This window comes from Melanerpes formicivorus, unplaced genomic scaffold, assembly GCF_026170545.1.
Source record: "Melanerpes formicivorus ecotype bairdi unplaced genomic scaffold, bMelFor1.0.p_v2 SCAF_32, whole genome shotgun sequence".
Lineage (NCBI taxonomy): Eukaryota > Metazoa > Chordata > Aves > Piciformes > Picidae > Melanerpes > Melanerpes formicivorus.
In genome coordinates, this window is record NW_027142384.1 from 6610950 (window position 1) to 6625310 (window position 14361).

The 14361-nt window shown below is 39.6% G+C and overlaps 1 long non-coding RNA gene across 2 annotated transcripts; it reads right to left on the reverse strand.

Annotated features, from left to right (window-relative positions):
* Nucleotides 1-638: 638 nt before the first annotated feature.
* Nucleotides 639-12644, reverse strand: LOC137449687 (uncharacterized). 2 transcript variants are annotated; one of them, XR_010989448.1, is made up of 3 exons: nt 11777-12644; nt 4131-4293; nt 639-1243 (listed from the first exon to the last, which is right to left on the reverse strand). It is a non-coding gene; the product is annotated as an uncharacterized lncRNA (long non-coding RNA). The 2 variants fall into 2 exon arrangements; XR_010989447.1 differs by lacking the exon at nt 11777-12644 and adding an exon at nt 7307-7480.
* Between the last annotated feature and the right edge of the window lie 1717 nt (nt 12645-14361).

Genomic DNA, 14361 nt, shown 5'->3' on the forward strand with positions numbered 1-14361 from the left:
TGACTACAAAACTCCCTTTAGAACTGCCGCAGAATAGGTAGTACCAAATAACATCTTGTTGAAAGCAAGTTTCTGTTCTCAGCTTGTAAGGGTGGAGATATTTTTGCTTCGTTCCCAGAGGTGAAATTCTGCCCCATTGAAGTTTTGACATTAACTTCAGTTAGGCCAGAATTTTGCCCCAGGTCTGCAAAACCAGCTTCCAGATGTACAATACCTGAGTTTTGGCCAGCTTTCCTCTTTTCTTTGCCAGCAGTATACGTAGAACAAATACATACAGAAAAGAAAGTCTCACAGACTTGAACACAAATTGAGCACAAAGGATTTCAAGAAGTATGAAAGAATTCTATACAGAAAGGAAAGGAGAGTTTCGTAGAGTTGCCTGAAGGATACAGCACCAACTACACATTCAGGCATCTAAGTCTTCTCCCAATTCTGCCACCAGTGTATTTGATGACTTAAGCCAAATCACTTTGGTTTACTGAGAGATTCCCCACAGTGAAAACTGGACATTCACAGCTAATTTTTGGCGTTTTGCAACATACAGTTTTAAGAATTGTCTTTACTATGCATATAGTTAATAAAATTATTTATTAGGTATCTTCATAATGAGTATCAGAGATTCAATTCTATTCAGTGGCACAACCAAAGTCCATTCTTCAAATGTTGGGGCTTTCTAGAAGAAAATGAAGATACTCTCTATAGAAAGAAATCTGTAGGGCACATCCCACATTTCAGTATGCTGTGAAGAGAACTCAATACCAAATAATTTTTATCTGGTTTTGTGTTCACTAAAATTTTCTTCTATAGAAGGTATCAGAAGACAGTATCACAGTATCACAGAATCACCAAGGTTGGAAGAGACCTCAAAGATCATCAAGTCCAACCTGTCACCACAGACCTCATGACTAAACCGTGGCACCAAGTGCTATGTCCAATCCCCTCTTGAACACCTCCAGGGATGGTGACTCCACCACCTCCCTGGGCAGCACATTCCAATGATGAATGACTCTCAGTGAAGAACTTTCTCCTCACCTCGAGCCTAAACTTCCCCTGGCACAGCTTGAGACTGTGTCCTCTTGTTCTGGTGCTGGTTGCTTGAGAGAAGAGACCAACCCCTTCCTGGCTACAACCACCTTTCAGGTAGTTGTAGAGAGCAATGAGGTCACCCTTGAGCCTCCTCTTCTCCAGGCATGTGCTGCATGCAGTCACAGTCACTTCACTCTGCAGGCTCAGTGCCCTTCACCTGCACAACAAAGATGGCATTGATCTATTTTGTCACAGAATATAGCGTGTGCTTACACCCAGTGTCTCCTAGATCCTCTTCAGTCTACTGGTGCTTAGAAGCTTAGCTAGAAAATTGAACAAGGGTACCTTATGTATCACACCAAAAGCTACAGCTTCATGGCTACACATTTAACTTTAACAACTCTAAGTAGAATACTTACAAGAGGTAGATATAACTGGTGGAGTTTATAGTTTCTACTTCAGGAAAAAAATGCTATTATCACAGCCCCATTAGTCTACTAGATTTTTTACAGGTTACATTTTCCATAATACTTAGATTCTTCAGAAAGTTTTTAGGATACTCTGGGACTATTACAAGGATTCAGAGGAATTATTTGTAGCATCTTCTTGACCTAATCTCTGCCAGATTCTCCTGGAATGCTAACATTTTTCTGGTAGCTATTCATGCTACTTTAACCAGAAATGTATGGGGCATTCTTAGAACGTGGGTGGTTGAGATATAAACTGGTGCTTGGGCCAGCCATTCAGTGGTCACTTGCTTCCTTTGCCTTCCTGCAGAGTGCTCACTCAGGGGCCACCACAAGAGCTTTGCACCTGTACTCAATGAAAGGCATTTCCTTCAAAGAAAACATCAAAGCTCTGAGAAATAACCACAAGAAACATTCCTCTGAGCATCGTTCTAACTATTATCTTGACACAATTGCTGTGTTCAGGGTATATAACCCAGGAGATTAAATCTTTATGCACCAGTGCAAAAAGATCATATCCCTGTAATTTTTCATTTATATAATTTCTCAGCTGCTGTAGTTTAAACCTGTCATATTTATGGCACAGCTGTAATTTAGGTGAACACTTTACAATGCTGTTCTCAAAGGACATTTCTCTCAAACTACTACAACAAATGTCTTTCCTGGCTGGTGTACGGGGTAGTGGAACTGATCATTGCAGTCAGTTATATTTCTAAGCCAGTGACTTCTTAATAGTCTTGAAGAGAAAAATCTGTAGGGAGTCTGTACAGTATAATTGAAGTAGAAACAAAAATAAAGACTCTATATTTAACTGCATTTGCTGAAGATATAAGTTAGACAGGAATAATTCACTTTGGATGCCTAGAAAAATCTGGGCCAGAGGAGGTGTACATAAAAATTGATTTAGCATCTCCCTATATGCTTTTGGTAATTCTGTACCTACTCTTGAAACTATCTCTGCTTGTCTGGTGTAAGCTACTAATTTCCATGTCTCCTATCAATCTCTGTGGTATTGCCTATATTGCCTACTGTTAAGATCCTTTCTGCACCCTGAGGACATTTAAACAAGCCACATTTTTGGGGTCTTCAAATTGCAGTCAGGCCTGTGCTGTACTAACCAAAAGTGGCTGAGATGACTAATGTGGCTAAAGGCAGCTGAGAAGAAGCCTGTGCTTAAATTTCACTAAATTCTCTATGATTTAAGTATTTACTTACGTGCAGTGTGAATCGAGACTGTATTGAGCTGATGCTGCTCATCAGTCCCTAGGGATCATTGTGGTCAGAAAACCACCATAACCAAGCACCTTTAGGCACACTGAAAAACACAGCCTCAGAAGTCAAATGCTGCTACACATGATGCTGTGTGGGTAGCTACCAGGCAGCAAAATGTAATTCTGGAAGAATGCTGTTGGTTTACAGAATGTTTCTGGTTATCCTCTTGTATGATCTTTAAAAAAAACCAACCTTGGAATTTCCAAGAATACAAGAGAATAAGGAAAGCATACACAGTTTTGGAGCAGTAGAGAGGGCACACCACATCACACAAACCTCCACCACCACTGGCATACTTGCTGTTGGCCTTGGATGGCAGCCCAAGGACTGAAAAGGCAAATGAATCTGGTCTCCTCCCTTTGACCCCCTCACCAGACTTGGACTTCATATGGAGAGCAGAGTCAGGAGGCTCTCACTGACATTGTTGCTTAGGCTGCTTTTGAATGTCCCAGTCTCCAGAGCTGTTCAAATTGAAGAGGGTCATCTTTCTGCACAGGGCTTTCTGTGGGGCAATTAACTGAATCTGTGATGTTCCTGTTCCCCCTCTGATGGAACTTTCTTCCCTATGCTCCCATTTAAGTAGTTCTAGGTTCTGAGGACTTCTAGTTTAGACATCTACCTCACCAAAAGTCAAATCTTAAAACAGCAGTAGGCCTTCAAGGATTTGGATGGAAAGAAAACTAAATTCCCATTTAGGACACTAAAATCATTAAACTCCTCCTTGCTGGCAGCTAACAATTTTTTCTCATGGTATGCTTCCATATTATCTGTTTAAAAGATTATGCAGTCTACACAGAAACAGTATATATGTATACAGATATAGGCTAATCAAGGCAAGATTCAATTTAATTTAATGTATAGTCAGTATGTAACTGACCTATGCCACTGAGTTCAACTTTGAATTTTAGTAATAATCTTAGTAGTGTACAGTCTGATTTGTCTGCCTTTTGAGTATATTAAGCACTAGCTTTCTAGATCTTTCTTTATTTCCTGCAGGACTGTTCAGAAAGATGCTCCTGAGATTCAGGATACTGGAGCTTTGTATGACTCTTTTGCAAAATCAGTGACTGATGATTGCAGTAAGTCAGCTAGGATGTAAGTTTTTTCAGGTAGCTATCAAAGCTAGTCTAGTGACCCAGGCTCTATCCAAACACAGTGGGGTGAGAAATCTAACTCCAGTGATTCATTTCATCTGTCTCAGACAGTAAGATGGGAAGAATCACATTTTGGAAGACATCCAATGATTTCCCTTAGATTGTCCTTCAGTTTGGTACTTAGATATTGTACTGGAGCAAGGAGGTCTATGGGAGTTATTCCTAAACTTGCTGGAGCTTTGTGCCGCTGTTATTGGATCATTTCCATTACCTGTTCTGTTTCTTCAGACTACTTCAAATATTATAGATTTTCTGTCTTCCTTAGTAAATGTCTTCTGGAAGACCTTGCACACATAAATAATGCAAAAGTTGAGATTTGCTCAGGCATCTAGTACTGCGTCCTCAGCTGTGGTTCTGCAGCCCTCACCATTTTCCTGTGGCAACATAAAAAACAAAAGTGAAAAAGCCCATCCAAAACAGAAAAAAAAAAAAAAATAAAAAAAATAAATCCCAAGCAGAAAAAACCAAAACAAAGCAACAAACCAAACCCAAACCAAACAAAAGAAAACAATAAACAAAGCAGGTATATGCTGGATAATCAAAACTAGTTCATTCAAGGTAAAGTGCCATGGAAAGATGAAGGAGATCTACTGTGCAGAGTTGATATTTCTGACCACTGCTGAAACATCAGTGACTAATATGAAATAAAACTCTTATTCTTATACTTTATGAGTGCTCTACTCATCTTTGGTTGGACAGGCAGAATGTCTTACTTTGCGTGGTTTCATCAATACTTCAGGTTGAAAGCATGGTAATTATATGTTTTATTCAGACAAAGCAAGCTGCAAACACAGTTTGCATGAGTGAGTTGTCATACATAAAAAGGCAAAAGAAAAACAAAAGGTGTGTGGAGGCATGAGACTGTTGAAAAAGGGAAACTTTTAATCCTCTACATTTGAGTCAAAATGTTCCAATTTTTTTTCTGATTTTAGTGGGCTTCCTTTAGCATTGATGAAAGACATTAAGTTCTTACAAACTTTGACAAATTGAACCCACGGTTTGGGTATTTTCATTTTTTTTTCCTGAATGAGCTACAAACTCTATTCTCTCTTTACAGCTGTAGGATTTTGCTTAGGCAGCACAGGTGTAGCTGGAAGATGAATTTGGCCCAGAATGCTTTCCCACATTAACAATTCATTTGACATTTTAAATAAACCATACAAAGGCAACAGATTAATCAAGCCAGATATTGTAGATATGCCTGGAGCATAAAGGAAAACATCCCCACTGAGCTCAGAGCTGCATTGCCTGAACTATAAAGCAGGATTTCATTAAGTGTGTATGATTCAGACAAATTAGAAACTGAGAACAAGGGGGAAAAAAACCCCAAAACTATAATCATTCCTGTACACTAAATTAAGATTAAAAACAATAGAGCTACTTGACACATTGCTGACCATGTGAAATTCTATGTCTAGAAGCTCAGGCTATTTTGTGTCAGCCAGAATCTGCCAGTGTCTTTGGTGCTTTTTTTTTTTTCTTTCTCCCTCTCTCATATTGCAAAGACTCTTCCTTAGTCCACAGAGTTTAGTCACAAATTAGGAGCCCTTGTGCAGCAAATATTCTATACAGTCACTAAATCACCAGAATGTTCCATATGCCTTCATTGTAAAACATACCTATTTCAAAATGACTTCCTCTAAAGATGCTGTTATTTTATACAACACTGAGAACAACAACAACAAAGGTAGTAATGTTGTGTTTCCTGTTTTTAATTTTAGAAGTTTGTGGTAACATAACTATGGATTAATATTTTTAAATGTGTTTTTCAAAATGCCATTAAATTTTACCACCAAAGCAGTTAAGTTAAAAGATATTCTACTGAGTGCAAGATCAGTTTAGCTCAGGTTGCTATGCTGTTACAAAAGCTTCTTGACCTTGGGTAAGACATTTAGAAATCAGTAGGAAACAGATGTCTAAGTTCTACTGAAAATATGAAACTCCTGTTTCTGTTTTGTTAGAACAGGATTAGTAGTATATCTCTTTTTTTCTCAAATATGTTGAAAAGGTTGTCAGTAAGCTATAAGAAATAATTCTCCTTCACAGAATCACAGAATTATTGAGGCTGGAATAGTCCCCTGAGATCATCAAGTCCAGCATATGTCCTAGAACCACCACAGTGACTAGACCCTGTCACTAAGTGCCACATCCAATCTTGCCTTAAACACCTCCAGGGACAGTGAATCCACCAGGTCCCTGGGCATTCCATTCCAGTATCTAATTACCCCTTCCATGAGGAAGTGCTTCCTAACATCCAACCTACACCTCCCCTGACACAGCTTCAGGCCATGCCCTCTCATCCTGTCATGAGCTGCCTGGTCGAAGAGCCTGACCCCCACCTTACTACAACTTTCCTTCAAGTAGCTGTAGAGTGTGATAAGGTACCCCCTGAGTCTTCTCCAGGCTAAACAACCACAGCTCCTTCAGCTTCTCCTCATCATACTTTCCTTCCAGTCCCTTCACCAGTCTCATTACTCTCCTCTGGACTTGCTCTAGCACCTGAAACGAGAAGCCCAGAACTGCACACTGTGCTCAAGGTGAGGGCTCACTAGTGCCAAGTACAGGGGCAGAACTACATCCCTAGCCCTGCTGGTCACACTATTCCTGATACAAGCCAAGATGCCATTGGCCTTCTGTGCCACCTGGGCACACTGCAGGTTCATGTTCAGCTGCTGTTAGACATCCCTCCCAGGTCCGTCTCTGCCAGCCTGCTCTCCAGCCACTCATCTCCCAGTCTGTAGCGCTGCATGCGGTTATTGTGGCCACAGTGTAGGACCTCGCACTTGGTCTTGTTAAACCTCATACTGTTGGCCTTCTTGGGGAGTTGCAAGATAAACAAAACAAAACAAAATGAAAGAGGAATTTTTGTCTTTTGATTTTTTTTAAGTGATTCCAGTGAAAAAAAAATTAAATCCAGTCACAAATTATTTCAGTCAGAGATATCACACACAAAGATACTACCTAGGGTCAGTAACTTGGGTCATTCCATTCATTCAACTGAGAGCTGTGAATTGACTAGGTGAGATTTTATTCTTTGCATTTACCCTTGCTGGGTAACTAAATTGTTACTTTCTTAATTGTTAATTTATTTCTTTCTATTTCTCCTTTAAAAAGCAAGCAAACAAAACCCCAACCTAATTATTTCCTTTTTTAAAAGAGATTTATTTGTAGGTAGTTTACTAATCTTTTTGGCTTTTTTGCCCACTGAAGGTCTGTGAATCTAAAAGACCATTCCTGTGGTGAGTGACACCCTTCATTAGAAGAGGTCATTCTTTAATCCTTCTCTGAGAGTTGCAAGTCTGTAGATTCAAGGAGGAAACTTACTGCTTTTTGAGACAGATTATCTAGATCTCAATTGCAGTGCCACAGGGCTGTTGTATGCCTTACCTTTCACATTTCACAGTATCCAGTAGCTGCAGATCTCACAGTGTGGATATATCCCACTTGCACTGAAGGCACACCTCCATAAAGGCATATGCAACTGCAGCTTCCAGGTCCAAGAAGACTCCCTTTGTAAAAAGCTCAGCCAGAATTCAGGGCTGAAAACAGCCTTTGGAGTTTCTGAACCCACTGTTCAAGCATCACAGGCAACAAAGATAGCAAATTACTTAGAAGGATCTGCAAACGCTGACTCCTCCACTTTACAACTCTCTAAAACAAATCTTATGCCACAGAAATAATAATAAAAAAGCCCAACAACAACTTTTTCACTGTCTTGGCTCCTTAACTTATGAATTTTTTTTTGCTTATGGTAACCAGGTTATTCTGGGGCTTCCTACTCAGAGTAATTGAAGATCCAGTGGCTTTTAACAGAGCACATAATGTTGTAGGGTGGATGAAACCAAAAATCATCACAATTGTTTGTACAAGCTGTAAATTATGGTGGAATATTTGGTTATTTAATCACTGCAGCAGGCAGTGACTAGCAGCAGATCTCAATGATACATCGTAAGAGTAAAGCTGTTAATTTTAACATGACAATTTTTGTGCAAATGCTAATAAACATCACTGAAACTTGGGGTTATTAATACTATGATTTTACTTAAGAGATAAGACATAATGATTTAATAACCCTGAGTCATTCACTTTAAACTTCTTTAGGCTCTAATAAAAAAGCATACAGCCGAATAACACATTAAGAAAGACTCACACTGCATCTATCTTTCATCATCTCACAGGTCTGGTGAAGTCTTGCCACAGCAAGCAAAGGAGCCACAGTTATGTGAGAAGAAGACGTGATGCAGGCAGGTGGAAGTCAACTGCTACATTTTAGGAAGAGGTCTGAAGGTCTGGGCCACAGTGATTCAGTCTTCCCCAAATTAGAGAGGTCTCCAGATCTAAAGTTTGGCTGGGTTTGCATTTTTGAAAATGTGTGCTGGTCTTGTGGGAATACTCAAAGTGTATACAGTGTTTGCAGTTGGACTGCTCAGCTTCCTCTCTTCCCATACCTACTTAGGAATCTTCTCTAAATGTCAACAGACTTAGCATACATTACCAAGTGAGAAACTGGAGTAATTCAAGGGCATGGACATCTCTGTTTTCACTTTCTTTTGAAGAAAAGAAAACAATGTTTATTTGTACTTTATGAGGAGGCTGTACTGCAGAACCTCACAGTTTTGGAAAAGAATTGCTGCTGCTGTATAAGCTAAGAAGGTCTAGTTACAGTCAATTACCATCTGTGACCCCATACTTCTCCAAACTGTGTGTGTTGAAGGACATCATAGATACAAATGTCTTTTTCCTTTACTACTTTTGGAAAATATTCACAACCCACTTTAAGACAGGTGTTGCTGGTTGGAAAGCATGTCTTTAAAGCATGTTTTTTTAAAATCTCAGGATCTCTATTCTACATAGGTGATGTGTACCAGAAACTCCCCATTATCTCTGGCTTCCACTTTCACCTTTCTGTGTAACTTACCTCAGTCTGCTCTTTGATAAGTTTACTGAAATAAACTATGTCTTGACTAACCCCGATGCAAAACACGTGGATTGAAAAAAAGGGGCAACTGAAACTAAAACAGGGTTTTAAGAAGGATTGTTCAGTGGTCTGGCAGTGATGCTTGTTGATCTCAAGTTCTCAAATCTGGCTGCTGTTCTGAAAATCTGGAATGTGTTGCTAGTGTTATTGCTTGGGCAGAGCCTTTACCACAGAGGATTGTTTGGAGATGAACAACCCTTAATGAGCTGTTCTCTGAATTAATTTTCACCTTCTTTCAACAGCATTCCCATTGTTTTACACTAATAGTCTACCTAGAGGCTTACTTGGTGCTCCTAACTGTACTTCTTTTTCACCATCACTTGCTAATAACTGAGGAGCACAGGTTTCTCACACTGTCTTATTCTCAGCCTTTCACAAGCCACCAGCATGTATGCATCTGCTGTCAGAAGCAGAAGCAATATTTACCTTGTTTGCTTCACCACAACACAACTTCTCCTCCACTCAAATCCCACCAGGACCATTTTGGCTTGAGGGACTCCAATATCTGTTTTTCATCTGTTTATGCCAAACCTCTGTAATCTAGATTGGGTCACACCACAGTGTAATTAAAGCCCACTCTACACTGCTGTGTTCCTACTGTATGAAGACAGTGTGAAAGGCAAAGGTCAGGATTATTGCCATATGTTTGGATAATGTTGCCACCCATGACTGATGTCAGAGGCAACACACAGATTGAAAGAAATCTGTTTCACTGCTTATAAATCTTATGGCATACAGGTGCTGCAAGATGAAGCTGTCAGACAAGCCACAGCGGTTTGTCTCCACCACTGCTCAATGAAAACCAATCTCGTTGTCCTCTAGAGAATGGGATGAAACACAAAACCAAACAGAAAACACCAAATATATCCTGAACTGGAAAAAATAACAGAGCAACCATTTACTGTTTTGATTCCCCAGAAGTTACTTTTTATTATTAATTATTAGCATTGATTAATTAATAGGGCACTTAATACAACATTGATATTTTTATTGCATTGTTACTAATAAGGTTGTTTCTTTGTTTGTTTGTTGGTGGGGTTTTGGGTTTTTTTGGTTGGTTGGTTGGTTGGTTTTTGTCTGCATAGCAGAGGAGGAATCATGCAAAGAGATAGGGAAGGATTAATAGAGAACAAGTTGAATTTATGGAACTACTGAAAAATCTTTCTTCTCTAACCAAATGTCTCTCAGGGGTCAAATCCTGAGATGTATGCAGAAGGTGCCCATCTTTTTTTTTCTCTCCCACCTGGGGAAAGTTAACCTCAATGTCTATAGAAAAATACAAGTCACCAATCCTATATCAGGTGCCATTTTCATTATAGTGACCTGATTTGTAAGAATATTTACAACTGAATGCGTGGTGTATTGAACACAACATGGTGGTGGATTGAGCACAACATGCTACCCTAGGTAAGGAATCACTTCTGTCACACTAGCTGTCTAGGCATTTTGAAGCAGCTGAACATCTTTCTGACAGGAGAGGAATTTCTCATGGCAGATGAAAAAGCAAAGCTAGGCTGCTCAGGGGAGAGTAACCATTTTCAGTGTAACCGCTTTGCTGATTCAGGGCAGGTTATGATTACTCGCAACCTCATTAGCACATTTTAACAAGGTTCATCTCCTCTTCTGAAGTGCTGCAGTTTATACAAATCCTCAGAGCTTCCAATCCAAAGTAAAATAATCTGTGTTTGTCTTTTCTGCACAGTAGAAACAACTAAACATACAAGCAGTTACTGAGGTTTTGGCTCTCAGAAGAAACAGCTGACAAGTAATAACTTCTAAAAAGATGGTAACGTAACGTCACTTTCTTTAGTTTCCCAGGTGCATTTTCTTACCCAGTAACTATCACATTATAAAACTAAGACACTATTTGGTTGTTGTTTGGTTTTGGTTGGGTTTTTTTAGGAGTTATTTCACTACATCCTTGAGATAATGACACAGATACTGACACAGACATGAAAAAAAGTACAACCCTGCTCATCTGACGATTAGGATATAGATGTATGAGATGTGCAATCCTTAAATTTCAGGCTTTACCCCAGTGAATAATTAATAATACAAAATATCTACAGAGAGAGGTGAGCTATTTTTCATGTAAAATTTCATAGTCTTGACTTTCCATTCCAGTTCATGACTGATACATTTTTCCTTCCCCCTTTCTTCCTCTCTTCCTTCCTTCCTCTCTTCCTTCCTCTCTTCCTTTCTTTTTCTTTCTTTCTCTCTCTTTCTTTCTTTCTTTCTTTCTTTCTTTCTTTTTCTTTCTTTCTTTCTTTCTTTCTTTCTTTCTTTCTTTCTTTCTTTCTTTCTTTCTTTCTTTCTTTCTTTCTTTCTTTCTTTCTTTCTTTCTTTCTTTCTTTCTTTCTTTCTTTCTTTCTTTCTTTCTTTCTTTCTTTCTTTCTTTCTTTCTTTCTTTCTTTCTTTCTTTCTCTCCCTCTCTCTCTCTATATAAATACATACATATATATATTAATGCCTCTTCCCCTCATTTCCAGAGGATGTAAACTGAGCTGAATAAGCTCAGCTGATGTTATTGCTGAAATGTAGTTTGAAACACCAGGAGCCAGAGGTACTGGCAGGTAGATGTCAAGCTTTACATTGTGAGGTTGTTAGGCACCTGTAAACCAGGGTACCAAATAAAATATTTAAAAAAAAAAAAAAAATACTTTGAAGAGCAGTCCTTCTCTGAAAAGTGACTGTAAAGCAGCTTTATAGGCACTGTGCTTATATTCTCTCACAAATTTGCTTATCCTGTCTCAAAGAGCAGCATATTATATAGACCCACTCTAGAATCTGCAAACTTCACCAGCTCCTCCAGAGCCCACTCACACATCACACATCACACATCTACAAAGAGAACCATGAGGCAAGACTTTTCTCCTTACCTGAGAGCTCTGCAGGAGAAAGGAAAAGGGGATGATACTAACTCCTGGGTCTTAGCTCTGGCAGACTGAAGGTGTGAGGACTGCACATACCATGAGCAGCAGGGAGACATTTCAGGGAATCAGTATAATTAGCAGGGCACAGTGCCCAGGCTAGTCAGTCTGAAGATCGTCCTGCTTTCTGGGTTTGAAATTACACCCCAGAAGAGCCCTGGACCATGCCCTCTAGAGGTATTAATCTGTAAGGGACCTAGGTGAGGATTTCTGTACCTCACGTCTGGTGAACATGGACCCACTTCTACATAAGCAAGGAACATTGGTGGAGAGAAGCAGTACTGTTCTGGTGTAGTCACAGAAAACTGTGCACATAAGTGGATCACATGCTCAGAAAGAAATGGGTGCACATCAGCTTTGCATCCAGTCAATTGTTTTCCAAATGCATGATGCATTGATTGTCATTTTAGCTTGTAGCTGCTCTTGGACAAGAATGTTTCAAAATTAAGCATGTGGGCTCTGGGAGTGCACTGAAGCAAATGGCGAGATGAATTACCAATTTGACATTTACACAATTAAGGCTTCAGTTTTCAAATGCATTTGTAGCTGTACCTGCATATGTAGTGGCTCTTGTTTATGCAGGAACATGTATGCTATTGCATACCTCTTCCTTGAATATGCCTTGCCCATTTACATGGTAACATTTTCCAGATGAGGTAGAAATTTTTAGCCTCCTGTAAAACAAGTAAAACACTAGGTAAAAAGAAAATTAGTAGAAGGTTCTTTGGACTTCCACAAGATGAGACCGTATCTATTTCAAAGTGAAAAGTCTGACCCTGCTTGAGTTTAGAATATGCAGAAGCTGATTATAAGGCACAATGCCTCAAGCACAAGCCCTATGAGGAGAGGCTGAGGGAGATGGGATTGTTTAGCCTGGAGAAGAGGAGGCTCAGGGGAGACCTTATTGCTGTCTACAACTACCTGAAGGGAGGTTGTAGCCATGAGGGGGTCGGTCTCTTCTCCCAAGCAACCAGCACCAGAACAAGAGGACACAGTCTCAAGCTGTGCCAGGGGAAGTTTAGGCTGGAGGTGAGGAGAAAGTTCTTCATCGTGCGAGTCATTCGCCATTGGAATGTGCTGCCCAGGGAGGTGGTGGAGTCACCATCCCTGGAGGTGTTCAAGAGGGGATTGGACATAGCACTTGGTGCCATGGTTTAGTCATGGGGTCTGTGGCGACAGGTTGGACCTTATGATCTTTGAGGTCTCTTCCAACCTTGGTGATTCTGTGATTTGTGCTTTGTAGGATCAGACCTGTAATAGATTTGAAATCCTATTTCTACATATCCATATTTAAAGGCTTTGTTTATACTTCCTTCCATTTTAAAACATAACTATAAAGAGAAGCCCTTCTTCGGAGAAATGAATAACAGTTTTCAAATTTCCCCCTTTCCCAGGACAGTGGCCTGGAAAGAGATAATGTTTCTTGTCATCAAAATAAGTTCTGGTTGCACTAAACTGGATCAAGGAACAGAATTAATCATCTGTTTTCACAGATGAAATCAGGGCTCTCTTTTGGCAATTTGGCTCAAACAATAGGAAGACAAATTTGCTGATTGGAATTTTAGCGTGCACGTTTCAAAAGTAAAGGCTCTGCAAAATGCATAGCTGTAGGTAGCATTAATTGCACAGGATGAAAGAGTGAAATAACATACACAGATAAAAAATGTATGTGCAGTCTATTTTGTGGAGGTTGCAACTTTGCTCTCACAGATATTTCAAATGCTAAATTAGCAACTACATGGCTAAGCAGAAACAAACATACTTTACAGTCGGGGCATAAAGTGATCAAAAAATGAAGATGGAAATAATAAGCTGAAATATAGGGATGTTACACAGACAGGGTTTAGACTTGGGAGATAGCTTGCTGAAAGTAGAGGGAAAGTGTGAGAGTACCTTTGTGTGGGGAAGTTTATGTTTAGTATAAGGACAAATATGACTCTAACTGTATGGCTTGACAACCAAAGTAAAGCTGTAATGTTGAACGAAGGGGTCCCTTTTCTATGTGGGAGAAGAAAACCTGTTAAACAGCTGATAGTTGGAGTCATGTATTAAAATGAACTAAATGTTCATAATTTGCAGTTTTCTTCCCACAGGGACCTAGGACATCAAGCTCTCTCTCATCTTCCACCTTGGCAAACACAAAAATAGTTCTCTGAAGCTCCTGGCACTATGCTGAGCCTTCTCAGACTCTTTTCTTCAGCACTTTTCTCTTGTTAAAGAAGGTTAATCTGCCAAGATGTCAGTGACTGAGTGGACTTCATGTATTTGGTCTCAGTCATGGTATTTTTAGCCTAATTGGAGAGAGTACTGCTGATTTAGACCATCTGCTGAAAGATTACATCCTTTTGAGACACTCACAGTCCATAAACAATAACAGTTCAACATGCATAGTGATGCTTTACACTTCTATCCACCATTTCCATCAGAGGATCTCAAAGCTCTCTACATACCAGTGAGTTGAGTTTCCTAAAGACCAACAAGTGGAAAATACTCCTGCTTTGCAGATGAAAGATGAAAACCCAAAGAAGCCAACA